The sequence below is a fragment of the Petaurus breviceps genome, unplaced genomic scaffold (assembly GCF_028583685.1).
Source record: "Petaurus breviceps papuanus isolate PSGF00001 unplaced genomic scaffold, PetGlider_PUasm1.0 38, whole genome shotgun sequence".
Classification (NCBI taxonomy): Eukaryota; Metazoa; Chordata; class Mammalia; order Diprotodontia; family Petauridae; genus Petaurus; species Petaurus breviceps.
Window position 1 is genome coordinate 44625079 of NW_027186304.1, and position 15927 is coordinate 44641005.

Sequence of the window (15927 nt, forward strand, 5' to 3'; positions counted from 1 at the left end):
GAGTTGTCATTAATAAATTGTGGAAACAGATATGCTTTTGAACCCTTGGATGAAATCAGATGACTACATACTAGATTTGGTGAAGAAATCTTTGCCTTTGTGTATAAGAGTAAGGACTCAAGGAGGAAGAGAATCAAGACATTGGGCTGATTTGAGGAGATAGACCACTTTGCCTATACTAAAAGGCAACAGAAGTTGATGGGGGGGCAGTACAGCAGGGGAGAAACATGCCCAAAGGGAGTCATATTCCTCTCCTGCTGCCCTGCTCATATATTCTATTGACCATTCTAATTGAGACAGGGCCATAGCACTATAACAAAATAATACACAAAGACAAGAACTGAAAGAGAAGAGTAAACTAACCACTTCGAGAAAGAAGAACTTCAGGGAGAGTTATGCATTTCTGGGCAGAGAGAAGTACAGCTATTGACTCTACAAAAGCACTGACTCTCAGAACATTATTACAAAGCCATATTTAGGAGAAATTTCACATGAACTCCACAAAGAAAAGGACCTTCAAGAATTTGCATCTCTGAGTTTACCATTTTGACACAAGTTCTCTGGGTGGTCCCATTCTCTCAGGAATCTTGTACATCATTGAGAATCTATTCTCCCTTCTAGATGGAATGTTTTGTACTTTTGCGCATTCTCATGATACCATCTTAATATGTTTCCAAAAACTAATTACCTCTGATTAATTGATCATCAATGCATACCAGATTGGGGCTTGCAAATGATAAATAGAATACCATAAGCATTGCCTTTAAAACACTGAGGAAAGGATTGATCAACTGGACTCTAGGGTCTGGTCCTCCAAATGCAAGTGAAGTTTGGAGGGAGAAGCTCCAGAAGGCTTACTCTTTCTCTTTGTGTGAACATAAATTATCATTAGCAGTAAGTTCCTCGAGGGAAGGGGATGTTGTATGTTTTTTTTTTTCCTTTGTTATCACCATGCTTACAATTCTTTCAGCCTGTAGTAGGTCTTTATAAAATGCATGCTAAGAATTGATTAGATCTTTCTTTCCCACAACGCTTTCCTTATTGAGGTCTATGTAGTGCAAGTATTATTTCCTCCAACTTATAGCTACAGAAATGAAAGCAGAAAAATTATACGATTTGTCTAGGATAAGTCTTAAACTCGGTTGGTCTCAATCCAAGATGAGTACTCTTTCCATTATACCATATTACCACCCTGTAAAAATCATCTGTCAGATGTGGAGGAAAATCTATTTACTGTCAATAAAAATATCGATCATACATATTTTGTAATTTATATCTCACATGATACTTTTCAGTATTTAAAGTGTTTTCTGGACTTTATCACTTTCTCATCTTGATCAGGCTGACCTTGTCTCTTAGGCAGAAACAGGGTCTAGACACCTGCTTTACCGTATCTGTCACTCCATACTAGCAACCAGTTCAAGAACAAAGACTCTCCTATGTACTCTCTCTCCACCATCACCACCTGGGGGAGATAATCTATTCAACACTGCAGTGAGTCCAGGTGCAGAACTGACTTAAGTGAAGGTAAATCAAACATTTCTGAACCTTTTATACCTCATCTTTCTCCATGACTCCATCTACTCCAACCTTGACCATCTGGCAGGAGAAGAAACATTCTTACATACCTCTCTCCACCACAATTTCACCTCTTTCTCAGAGATTAATAATCGCATCAGCATTACCCTTGTTGCAGTGAAATTGGTAATAATAGCCACTTTATTGTGGCTCTATTTGAAATCCTTGTCATTATGAATGGTACAGTAATTGCTTAATAAATTCTTTCTATTATTGCTTAGGTTTATTTTCTGACCACTATTCCATGAACCTTCAGATGCTTTCATGTTAATCCAATATATTTAATAGCCCTACCCACCCTTTCTTACCTTTCCATTATGCTTTCTTGAAACCCTGCTATTTTGCTAACAAATTCTCCTTCATATCACATGTGTGCTCTTTTACTCAGTAATTACTTTGTTGTTTCTTATTTCCCTAGATGTGTACATGTGTCCCTCCAATAGAACAAAAGTTCCTGATGGGCAGGGAGTACTTGTTTTGTCTTTGTATGTCTTATCACAGAACCTGGCACATTTTAGATAATATATATTGAACTGAATTGTACTGAATGAATCCCATGAGTTCATTTATTATTATTGCTATTTTCAAATTATGAAACTGAGATTCAGTTAGATAAATTCACATAGCCAAGACCATATAATATCACATTCCTGAGATCCCTTATGAAGAATACTTCTAAGGGATCAGTGAGTGGTCTCAAACAATACATTCAGATAGATATGAAGCTCTGAGTTGGACCTATGAGTTATCTGTCATCTCTTCTAACCACTGGACTCTGACTCAGAATAACAACTTAGGCAAGCACTCATAAGGATGACATGTGCCCTTGGCTAGTCATCTTTGAGGACTGACCATCTACTACATACTCTTGAAGAGACAAGGAAAAATGCCCAAGAACCCCGGAACTCCAGGTGTTTTTCTCATCAATATACATGGATGTGGCAACTGCTTTTCATGTTCTCTTCCTAAATCTCTATCTTCCAGAGCTACAACATATGGGTCAATTCAAGTTCAAAGGCAGTAAAAGAAGAACTCCTTCTAGATTTCAATATGTTTCTCTAGCATGGAAAAGAATTGGGTGCAGTTTTCAATGCTATCACTCATAGCTAAGTTTTGTTTTCTGAATTGTGCAGGACCATTCTTACTTGAGTAGGATCATACAATTTTCATTCTAGAGAAGGCTGAGACCTCAGAGTTCATATAATGTAGTGCCTTATCTTTTACATATGAGGAAACAGAGGCCAAGGAGATTAAATTATTTCTACAAGGTCATATAGGTACTAAGTAACAAAACCACAATTTGAACTCAACTCCTCTGATTCCAAATTAAGATCTTTTTTCTGTTGTACCAAATTTCAGGTCAACAACTATGTAGAGAAGGGGGTTAATAATTTGGAATCAGTAAATTTTTTAAAAATTGAAAATTGCTTTACAACATAATTTGTTTCCTTTGTAATCCTATGAGTTTTTAAAAACATTATTCTGAGGTGTCCATATGCTTCACCAGCCTACTAAAAAGTGGTCTACATCAAAAGTAAAAAGTTAAGAACCACTACTGATATAGACAGGGAAACATGCTGGTATTGAAGTCAGAAGGCCTGCATTCAAATCTTAGCTTTGATCCTTCTTTCTATATGAGTGCAAGCAAATCATTTAACCTCTTTTTTCCTTAGAGTCACCTTCCAGTTGAGTTTATAAATTTGCTATGTAGGTTGGTATGTAAGAGTATTTTCTTAAAGCATCAAACAAATGTGAGATATTTGATGTTATTTTTATTCTCTAGTGACTGACATGTCTTAGCATTTTTTTTTGTTTACATCTATATCAATGAAAGGTTATGATCCATGTATTTCATAGACTAGCAGTACAAATCCCCCTTTATCCCAAAACAGCTTCATGTATGTAGGATATTAGGATTGAATAAATAAGACTTTTAAAATTCATTCTAGTAGTTTCATTAAAGGTCAAAATAAGCAACTTAAAGTCATGTAGGCAATAGGAGCTGTCCTGGGTGTCTAATTCAGTTCTTAATGGTTAGAATTGCCATGGTTATTTCTGCTTCCTTCCTAACCTCTCCTAATCCTAGGAAATCCATGAGGAAAAAGTGGAGAAGCTGGTAGCATCAATTATTAAAGATCACATTCCTCTCCAAATTAGAAAGCTCTTTGAAATACTCTAAAACACAGAATACTCTGCCAACACTCAGGACTGTTTCTCCCAATTTCTCTCAAAGGAATTACAGAGGTTGTGGAGATGGATGAGACAAGGGAGGGGGAGAAGTTGAAAGGAACTACATTAGCTATAAACTCGATGATATGCCTGAAAGTGTTGACATTGTGATTCTTGAAGGGAAAAATCTCAACCATCTTACATGATGGCATGTTGTCATTACAAGGAAGTGTCAAAGATAATATGTACTTTATGAGATCTTTGATACTATTGCTTACATAATTTTTCAAGTTCATAAGTCAAAGACACAAAACATGTAATTATCATGTCTACAAAGAAGGAAATGGAAGGAGAACTAATTCCTGTGAAGTTTACAGTTGCTTTTAAAGATGATTACAAAGACAAATACACAGTTTTCTTCCTTTATCCTTGATCCAGGGACATAACTAGAAATGGGACTTATCAGGGAATGGAGACAAAGAATTTCCGTGGTACTGGTTGAAGCCTCCCTTTATCAAATAATGAAATTGGCTGTGCTGAGAAAACTCTACAGCGTGGGACTGGGCCAGAATTGTTCAGACCTGGAATTATGGTCAGAGAGAATGGAATTAAACAGGAAGGCCAGAGGCAAAAGACAGTGCACATATTAGAAATGGGAAATTGATACCTGGGATATACAGATTATCAGTAGCAATGGAGTGACATCATCTGGAGGTCAGACTGAATGGTTTAATGGCAGACTGATTCTCCAATTCATAATTTGCTCCATTCCATTTCCTGTAGGTGTTTGAGTATTCTTATATAGAGCTGCATAAAACTTACTTTGTATTGCACCTTCCTCAAAATAATCTGTCATAGCTAATTAGGAGGCATTGTGGTACACTGGAAAGAACACTCAGTCCAGAGGGTTTGAATCCCACCTCTGACACTAACTACAGGCAGTTCTTGCTTTGTGTAAGTGGACCATGCTGCAGACCTCTATATAAAGCAATTTTATATAATACTAATTTCCCCATGGACATGGGGAATCCATGGACAAAGAAAGAGAGAAAGGTGAACAAAAACTCAAGGAGGGAGGAGGCCACGACATGGTTTAAGGGCACATTAGGTCCAGGGACAGAGAAGCAAGAGTAAGAGGAGAAAGTAAGAAAAAAGAGTAAGAGGTCAGGCCAGCCATGTGGGGACTTGACTCGAACTGAGAAGAAGAACATGTCAGGGACACAAAAGTGGGGGTCAGACACAGACAGGAGAAGACAGGTGAAAGGCAGAAGCCAGGGATAGAAATACATTACCTATGCAGATAGATAAAAGGGAGACATGTGGGAATTGGACACAAGGATGGGTGAGTGGAATGGGCAAAGATCTTCTTCTCTCTCAGAGATTGAAACCTCAAGTTTAACCAGATCCAGTGGTGGCAATCTCTCCCATATGTTCTTCTGCTTTCATTTGGAAGATTGTTTTTTGTTGATTTGTTTGGTAGGAGACTAAGGAATGCCAAGTCAAGCGGACACTGAGAGAGCACAGTACTGTAAAGTAAAATTAGGATAGAGTTGTGGTTTTTTTTGGAATAAAGGTTTCTTTCAGAATTTTTTTAATGTAAAATTGAATTTTCATATTTAGAATTTACATATAGAAAGAACTGGCTGTACTTGTATGACCCTGTGCAAGTCATTTTATCTCCCTGGACCTCAGTTTCCTCAACTCTAAAATGAGAGGGTTGGACTAGGATGATAGCTTTGGATACCCTTTACAGACCTAGGTCTAAGATTCTATGAACTGCAGTACCTTACTGTGAAATACATTAATATCCAAGGGAACATTCATCTCTAAAGAGCATGAACCAAATTCGCACAGAACTGAAACAACCTAGTGGCCCCTGGGTGCCTAGGGAGAGGAAGATATCTTTGTCATAAGTCATACGTGTTTACCTTTAGTTGATCTTATTCATTCTCAAGGTCAGTAAGTTATTCTTGTCTCCCATGAACTTGTTAGACAGCTGACAAGTAAAACAAGGCCTTCCTCCCTCTCAAAAAGCAGTTTCTGCTCTTGCCTGAAGCATAGCAGGGGTCTTACTTGTACTCCTACCTACACATGGACTATTGATGACCTTCCCTGCACCATCCTGGCCACCAGCCATCATATTTATATCATATAGCTTCTGGGAAGGGGTCAAAGTCCTATGCTTATTTTGAAATAATAATGATAATGATAACACTACTACTACTACTAATGATAATAATAGATTTTCTATAGTCCTATGGTTTGCAAAGTATTTTACAAAGTATCTTATTTGAGTATAACTGAACAAAATGATATTCTTAAAAAGTATCATAGAAGACTCACCACGTCTGCATGATAGCCAGTTTTCTGTTTCTTTTTTTCTTTTTGTTGGGCTATATTCATTGTAGGCCCTGAATTGTCCAGGATACTTATGTTCTCTCAATAGAATTGAACCATTTGAATAGCTACTATAACTGTTGCTTATGTTCAATTGCTTTTCTTACCAATAATTCACATTCTTACTGAAAGCAGAATGAAGACTTACAATTTTATGCTCATATATTATAGTGAGATATATCCTGAAAATGTGTCTGAAGTTTTTGACTGCTCTTTCTCAATAGCTGGAAATATTTTCTATCTACTGCAGCTATTCTAATGAGGACTCAGCAGGATATACACACATACTCGTCCAGCAGTCTGACATAGTTTACAGGTTGGCACATCCTTTACATAAAGACCTTCATGGAGAAGGAAGCTATTACTTCTTGAGGCAGCCTATTCCACTTTGGGATAGCTATAATTGTTAGAAAGCTTTCCACTACATCAAGTCTCAATCTATTTCTAAAGCAATTTAGAGCCATTCTGAGTAGTTCTGCCCTCTGGTGCCAAGGTGATAAAGTCTAACCCCTCTTTCCGTGGGATAGCTTTTCAAATACTCAAAGACAGTAACCAAATACTAAGTCTATATTTTAAATATTTTCTCTAGTTTGACATATGTACTTAGTTCTTAAAAACCAATCTAACACCACAAATTCCATAACTGCCCTCTTCAGCAATGTTGTTTGTTCATTTGTTCTATCACCCTACTATGTAGGATGTATGACAGTTAGATCATATATTCCCAGTTTTTGTAGGAGATTAATCTATATTTGCTATACAGACCCAGTAATTCCAGGCTGCTTATTTTGGCCTTAGTACATAGACCTGCAGAGAATAAATTAGAGGGAGATTAGAAATTAGAGGGAGGAGGTTTGGAAGCAATGAGGGTGACTTTTATGGTGGAAGCAGCTCTGTGCATGTTAGGATTAGCACTTTTTAAAAAGATCTTATGAAGCTCTGGGAGCCCAACCATACAACTTATCTTTCCAAAGTTATGATTTGTAAAATTGATAGGAATGCTCTTTTTAATAAGATACTTTCTTTGATACCTGGAGTAGCTAGCCTAGAGAATAGAAAGATCCATGGACTATGTGACAAAAACCAAAGAAATACTTAAGCAAGACAGCATTCTACTTAACACTCTCCATGGGGATACCTGGGGAAGGCCGACATATACTTCAAGGTTGATAAATATCCACAAATCCATGTAAACTTTTAAAGGTTTGTGTTGTGGTGATGTGTATCATATACTCATATATGAATATATAAAATACATTACCATTATGTAGTGTTTTTTGTGTGTGATGATAGTTTCAAAAATCCTAATATCTCTAAGGAAGGTAGCTACCATTCCATTCAGTCTAATGTCTGTGCCCAAGAATAATCCCCTCTCTAAAATAAATAGCAGTGTTAGGGAAATCCATCAATCTGCTGGGTGTCTCATTGGAGTCTTTTTATTTTCTAAATTTAGGGTGAATGATACATTCTTGTCTTTAGTTTATTATTCAAGCTAAGTATTATTCACATATGCATATATAGAGATATACATGTATATACGATTTCTATAAGTCATGGGTTCATATGCATGCATATGTGTATATTTATACACATATACATATATATGTAAGCACATAATGTTATATATGTACATATACACATAGGAATTATATGTCCAGACAAAATAAAAGATGCACATGTTACAAGGATGTGCAAGATTCATTTAATAGGGAATTAGGAGAGCCAGTTGTTAAATTATCAGTGAAAATGTTTATCGTTGGAAATCATCAAAGCTACAAATCAGGGGTTGATTTGTTGTTTTCTTGATTGTTTCAACTTAAGAAAGTAATAGAGAAAAAAAGAAAGTAATAGAGAAAATGTTAATATGAAGATTAAGCTTAAACGTTTATTGTGCATGCATTTCTTAGGAGAGATGGTTGTTAGATATTTACCAGCATACCCCCATTTATATAGCACTTTTAATACTGTATCTCTTTTAATCCTAACACAGTGAAGCAAATTCTAAGGGATTACTATCACCATATTACAAATGAAGGAAGTAAGGATAAGATGGGTTAAATGACTTTCCTATGGGCTCACTGCTACTAAATGGCATAGATAAGACATGAGCCAAATTTTTCCTAATTCCTTATCCAGTTCACTTTTAACTATACCACACCTCATAGGGACAAATACAAGTCCTTAGACCTGGTTTCTAAAAGCCAATTCTACATCTAAGAGAAGCATAACTTGAAATACCTGTGTGAAAAATGTACTGATATTTTAATAAACTGAAAATCCAATATTCAAAGATATGAAATGGAAATGAAGCAATTAATCTGATGTTAGATTGTGTAGAAAAGGCAGAGACTAGAACAAAGGGAACAAGTCAGAGAATTCTGTCTTGGACTTCTGGAATATTGCACCAGGTCTACGTTCTATATGCTAGGGAGTCTGACAAAAATATATAGGTGCAATTTGTTTTTGTTGTTTAGTCCTTGACAGACATGCCTGACTTCATGACCCCTTTAGGAGTTTTCTTGGCAAAGGTACTAGAATTGTTTGGAATTTTCCTCTCCAGCTCATTTTTTTTTTTTGCCTTTTTGGAGGGCAATTGGTGTTAAGTAACTTGCCCAAGGTTACACTGCTAGGTTTTTTGTGTGGGTGTTAAGTGTCTGAGGCCGGAACCAAACTCGGGTCCACCTGACTCTGGGGCTGGACCATTACTCCCTGCGCCACCTAGCCACCCCTCTCTCCAGCTCATTTTGCAGGTGAGAAAACCGAGACAAACAGGGTAAAGTGACTTGCCCAGGGTCATACAACTAGTAAGTGCCTGAGGTTGGATTTGAACCCAGGTCTTCCAGAGCCGGGGGCCAGTATTCGATCCACTGTGCCAGCTACCTGCCCCATAGAGTTATATAAGGACCTGGCTATTGAGAGCACTGGACACTGTACCATATGGGGTCAGCCTAGAACAGAAGTTATATAGTTGGGGCCTCAAAGATGTCTCTAAAGAGTTAAGGACTCACAATTACAAATAGGATTAGACTTGTTCTATTTGACCCTTTATGACAGAACCAGGATAAAGTTGAAAAGATATTTTGGCTGGATGTAAGGCAAATTTAATTATAGTTTTCCAAAAGTGTAATGGATTTGCCTTGGGGGATAGTTGGTAAAACATTGTGAGAGGTTTTCAAGTGAGACTGGAAGTTCCTTCCAATTTTAAGATTCTATAATTCAAAGGGAAGTTTTATAAGTGTTGCCTTCATTATATGTTCGGGTTCATTTTAATCTTTGGATTTCAAACTGTTGAAATTTTTATCTGAACATTTCAGAGATATGATTGTACCATATAAGTTTGCCTTGAGAGAATCATAAAATATCTGCAGTTAAAGAGAAAAAAAAAGAAATGAGTTTGGTAGGTTTTAAAAAAAATACAGGTAACTGCATTGTTCTTTCTGGCCCTCTCTACTTCTGGGGTAGAGGGCATGACCTGTCATAACCTAGGTTGAAGAGTCTCTGACAAATAGGCCCTATTTGAAAAGTTGGGAGAGGCCTTAATCAAATAGGTTCTCCTCAGATTGGTCATGAGAAGCCTGGGGGTCAGTCAGTTACTGGAGACAAAGGTTCTGAGCAAAGTATCCAGAAACAGGTAATCAGACCCCAACAGAACACTCTATTAGTATCAAAATCAACTGAATTTTTGAAGGTTCTAACTTTCTAATTTCTGTCAAGAAAACCTAAAGAGAAAGTGATCATCTTGGTTGGTAGTTATTCTTGTCTTTTCCATTGCCTTTTTGGGTCATAATACAATCTGTGATTTTTCTTAATCATTTAATATTTTCAGCTCTTTCAGATAACTTGAAAATACATATCTGAAGTCTTTAAAAAACTTCACTTCAGTGACTTAATCATTCAATAAAGATTTAAGAGCTTCTTCTACATTCCAGGTACTCTATATACATATATGACTGGCACACAATAAGTACTTAATAAAAGTTTATTGGTTGAGATTGTAAATTTACAGTATCATTTAATAAATCATTAAACATTTATTAAGCACCTACTCACATCTTTCTGAAGTGTTTTCCTTCAACAATCTAAGAGCCAGGCATTGTACTATGTACTGTGGAGGCAAACAAAAGCCATAATACAGTTCTTGCTCTCAGGGAGCATACAATCTAGTTGGAGCAGCTCACAATATACACATACCACTGCTGTGGGATCTATTTTTATAGTCTTCGCTCAAGATCAGGAATGGCCATTCTCAAAAGCAAAGCCCTTATTCTGCAGATTCAGTTCCATTCTCAGTCCATGTGCCAATTATGGAGGCCATACTAAGGAGCTAAAACTGCTAAGAGAAGCATAATTTTCCCTTCTGTCTAGGTGCTGAAAAGCTGGGAGCAAACCAGAGGAACTTACTCCAAACCTCGTTCAGCCAGTGACTCAATGAACTATTTCTGCACCTTGCCATAAGTGAGCACCTCTTACTTCGTCTTTTTAGCTCCTTTTTATTCAGTAGAATGAAATTTTCTAGAGGGAAGAAGCAGTCTGGCTTTTTGCTTAGATTTGTATAGCTAGGATATACTGGCACATAGTAAGTGTTTTAAAATTTTGTCTGCCTCTGTCCTTGTCTCTCTCTCTCTGTGTCCCTGTATCTCTGACTCTGTCTCTTTGTCTCTTACTCTTTCTCTGTCTATTTCTGTGTGTGTGTGTGTGTGTGTGTCTCTCTCTGTGTCTTTCTGTCTCTTTCTCTGTTGGTCTCTCTTGGTCTCCATCCCTCTCCCTTCCCCTATCCCCCTCAATAGCTAGAGTGTTGGGCCTGGAATCAGGAAAACCTCAGACAATGACTAGCTTTGTGATCCTAGGAAAGGCAAGTCACTTAAGTTGTCTTTGTTTCAATTTCTTCATCTTCAAAATGATGATAATAGCACCTTTCCCCCAGGATTGTTATGAGGATGAAATAATATTTGTAAAGTACATAGTACAGTGTCTGACACCACTTAGCTCTAGTTATGTAAATATTGATTATTATTTTCTTTCTTTCCTTCCTTCCTTCCTGTTGCAGCCAGCACCCCAGCCTTCCCAGGGTGGCTGCCAACACAGTTTCTTAGATCTGCTTTTGTAAAGGAAAGCAACTCAAAATGGGTTAACAATCTTGCTTTACTCAATCAAACATATCATTTACCTAGTTCTGGGGAAAAAGGTCAGCACCCCAAACTTCAGAGAATACAGAGGTTACAAGCAGACAACAAATACAGAGAAACATATCAGCAGACAGGCCTCCAACTGTCTGACCATTATATCCATACTTACTCAGTTACCAGAGAGGGAAGCATCATCATCTGGGTTTTCAAAGCCAGGGAGCTCAATGGCTACCCAGAGTCTTGTCTTGTCAAATCAAACAACACTTCTCAAAATGAGCCCCAAAGCAAAGCCTCACATCAGGATATATATATACACACACACACATACATAGATTTCTCCTGGCTCAGAGAATGTCACAATCCTCTTGACCCACTGCCCAATCACAAAGTACCAAGGTATGGGTGTTCCTGAAAACCAAGCCTCCTGCCACAGGATCCAGGTGCACTTAAGCCTATCAAAGGGCCTAGGGGCAGGGAAGATCTTAAATTCCTTAATTTAAATTTCTTAAATTCTTTCCTTCCTTCCTTCCTTCCTTCCTTCCTTCCTTCCTTCCTTCCTTCCTTCCTTCCTTCCTTCCTTCCTTCCTTCTCCTCCCTCTATCTTTTCTCTCTCTTTTTTTTGTCCTCGAGATAAATTTGCCACAACATGATTTTTGGTTCAAATATAAAGAGTTGAGTGGCTTTTAATGTATAACTCCATTTTTTTTTTCTAAATTGGTTGATCCAGTCCACAGATCTAATGACACTTCTCTAGCAGGCTGTCATCCCATAGGCCACTCAGCACTGACTATTTCTACCTTTTGTTATCACCTTTGTCAATATGCAGGGCTTGAGGGGAAACCTCATAGTAGTTTTAATTTGTCTTTCTCCCTTGTAAATACAAGGAAAAAAATTAATTAATGATTAATTTTACAAAAAAAAAAAGACCAGGGTATATTATTAATCCTGAGACCCAATCCCATGATTGTCTATTATTGGCTACCAGCTTAAAATGAATAAGATAACTACAAATTGAATGGGTACTCTCAGGAGCTACTGCTTCTTGTAAATGTCCTTCTGGAAAGGTTCAGATTAGCTGAATTGTGGCTGGGGCTAAGCAACTACAAAACATGAAATTTGTATTCTTTCCCAGCACAGGAAGAGAGGAAACTATCTCAGGATTAGAATTAGCAGGTGGAATTTTCCACTAATGTATCTGTTTTTACATCTCTCTGAAAAAGAATGTGAGGGAAGAGAATTGCAGAGAAAGAGAATGATGATAGGAATAATAGCAGCAATAGAAGAAGCATATAGAGAACTCTTTTCAGGAGCAAGTTTTATAGCATTTGGTGCCCTTTCCTTTCCCTGGATCACTGATTCTCAAAGTATATTGAAATTAAGCCTTGATTTGTAGCCTTTACCAATTTCCTAGGTGTGAATACTCCCACTGAAAATTTAACAACTGACTCTCATGAGCCAGTTCAAACTGGTTCCAATATAATATCTTCATCCATGATTAACTTAATAATTCCTTAGGTGCAGGGCTCCTGGGGATTTAAAATTCGGGTGAATTCACTAAACCCACAATTTGGTAGTTTTCCAAGCAGCTTCCCATGTTGAAGACAGCAAAGGTGAATGAGCAATCCACAGATCCACTGTAGCGACTCATCTGACAGATGGGAAAGGGGTAGTGATACTTAGTCATTTCCACATATCTTGATTTCAAAGTGTAGAGGATTGTTCTTCTCATTGAGTGTGATGTGTGATGAGTTCTTTGTTCAAGCTCAGACCTCTCCTTTACACTAATCACTGTCTTGTTTCGCTGACTCTTACTTTGGCTTCAAACTCTATTCTGCCAAAGAGAATATCACAGTAGTTATGTAGCTGTGTTGGCAAACCATTTATCTGTAGCTAACTTCTTCATCCAGTGTTATCTGGAATGGAGAGGAATCATCATGCAAATGAAGGACAACCTGACCCTTCACTAAGTTTAGCAGGGTATATAACTGGTATATTGCTATGACAATGGAGAAGAGGATCCAATAAAAATGCTATTTTTAATGTTGATACTAGAGTGTTATGTTGCATGGGGGGGGGCGATCTGTAATGAGAGGATAAAGAGATTCTATAATAAATGTTTAAAAGCTATTGAACTGAAGAAATTGTGAAATTAGAAACTAAATTATTCTCTATCTTGTAGGTTTTTCTCTCTGAAAGCCAGCAGATAAAATAAAATCGAAATAACATTGAAATTGTCCCCTTTTGCCCTGGAGAATGACCATAATACAAAAATAATTCATGGTGAAATAGACAAAAACTAATTTCAAATTTTACTGAACAGAAATGATATGAAGTTGAGTGAAGTTAACACTGTGTTCTATTAGTAGGCTATACTTTAATTCAAATTCTCATCATTTGTATAAATGACTGTAGTTGAAAAACTAATGGTAATGAAATGCATTGTACCCTAATTCCTTTTGAAAAATCATTTTCTCCACATTACAAAAATTCTGTGCCAGACTATTATGCAACATTTAGAATTTTCATTAAGCTACATTGCCTTATGAAGAATAACCATTTAAGAAATACAGGATGTTCCAAAAATTTTAGTGTAATTTTAAGATCTTAAGGCTTAAAACTACATTAAGACTTTTGGAACACCCTGTATTTGTTGAATGAATGAATGTGTAGTATCACATTTAAAAACACAATATAAAATGAACCATGCCTAGAAGAAAAACTTTAGACTGAAGAAACCTTTAAAATAGATTCTACTCATATCCCAATACAAACTCCCATGCTTTTCTGATCAATTTATTTCCTCCTTTAAAGTAAAACTCTTTTACTTTATTTTCTTTGCCTATTAGACATACTCCCTGGTAGAGTTTGACTTACTCAACTAAGTCATGCAGCAGCCGTCTGTGAGCCAATGCTCTTTCTCTGTGTCCCAGAGATATTTTAGGAATGTCTTCATGCCCTATATATAGGCTGTTCTTTTGAAAATTGAGATGAGTGGTAACCTTATTAATATTTAATGCTCTCAATCCAACTTGAATTGATAATGTTGCACTAATTTTAGTGAGAAATAATGTAGTGCGATATCCATGGAGGGTATAGTAGTTCTGTCAAAGCATCAAATAAATTTCATTTGTAAATGAAAGAAAAAGTTCTTAAAAAAAACTTTCATGAAAGAAAGCCTTTATTCCCACAGATTTGACTGTATTCTCTGCCAATGTGCCAATTTTCATGAGTATATATAGCCATTCTAAAGTGCCTGCACTACAAAGGAACAAGTGACCTTCCTCCTTGTCTGATTACTGAACAAGGTGGAGCAAGATTGTTGGGCTTTCAACCAATGGCCAGTTCCATTTTCTGAATAAAATGAAGATGTGTGGTCTGACAAAAAGCTATCCTTTTTTACTATTTTAAAAGTACATTGTTTTTTGTTGAAGTCAGGAACATCCCTCAAAATGGTAGCAATTTTGTTATTATATTTGCACCCACCCCAAAAAAAAGTCTCTGGAGACTTGAGAAGGTATGGCTGGCACAAAGGCATATGGTTTTACACCTATGGAGAGCTGGGTGCTTCCAATCATGTCAATCGGTTACACAACAAACATTTTTAAAGTATTTACTATGTCCTTTGTGCTAGGGATAAAAATGAAAGCAAAAAAATATATACTGTTCTCCATAAAATCGTGATGTAATTGAGGAGACAGCATGCAGGTAATTATTTATAAACAAGATATATGCTGGATAAATTGGAGATAATAAAGAGAATATAGGAATCAACATTAACAAGTCCTCTTCAAAAAAGAATCAGGTTTTTCTTTGTCATCACATCTAACACTGTCAAGGAATGAGGACGATGGTTGTCCATTGTTGCGGGCCTTAATTTCAAAAAAAAAAGTGCACAGTGGGCAAATTTCTTCATGCAGGGAAAAATAGAAATAATATTTTTGTCTTTTAAAAATGTTCTATTTGGTAGATGCATTTTGTAAAGGATATGCAATTAAAGGCTTCTTGTTTTTCTTCTACAAAATTCTTATTGCCAATATAAAGTTCCTCTGTCTTGCTCCCTTGTCCCCACTCCCAAAGGAAGCTATAAAGGCATGGGAGAGAACAATTGTTGTTCCAAAGCTACATTAAGCTTCAAATAGTTGGATTAGCAGCTCCTAGTGATTCAGAAATTTGAAGAGCTGGAGATGTACTTACCTTCGGTACTGTAGGCAATTTTAAACTTGGAGAAAACTAGTCAAGTGGAAGCAACAGATAAGATCGTTGCACCTCAGCAAATTAAAGCTCCATTCCAAAAGGCATTGCTTCTGTAGAGTCACATTTCCAGCAGTCACATGATATTTCTGAGAAGCTCTATAGGTATGACAAATTAATGCACATTCAATCAACAGTGAAACCATTTGTTCATAATAAATGCAGCGCCTGAGATATATACAAGAAAGGGCATTAGATTTGGAGTCAGAGTACCTGGATTAAAGTCTTTCTTCTATTCAAAATTTCTATATGTGGGATTGGGAGAGATTAACCCTCTTCAGTTGAATACAGAAGACCCAGATTTCAGTACTGAATCAATCAATCAAAGGTATGAAATTGGTGCAAACAATTTCTAGACACCTTTATTGAATTAATCATGTAAGAAAAGGCATAAACTTGAATATAA

At 36.7% G+C, this 15927-nt stretch overlaps 1 long non-coding RNA gene across 1 annotated transcript in view; it reads right to left on the minus strand.

The window, feature by feature from the left end:
• The window catches only part of LOC138170074 (uncharacterized), a 546486-nt gene that overhangs the window by 68814 nt on the left and 461745 nt on the right, over positions 1 to 15927 (minus strand). The gene's annotated exons all lie outside the window — the stretch shown is intronic.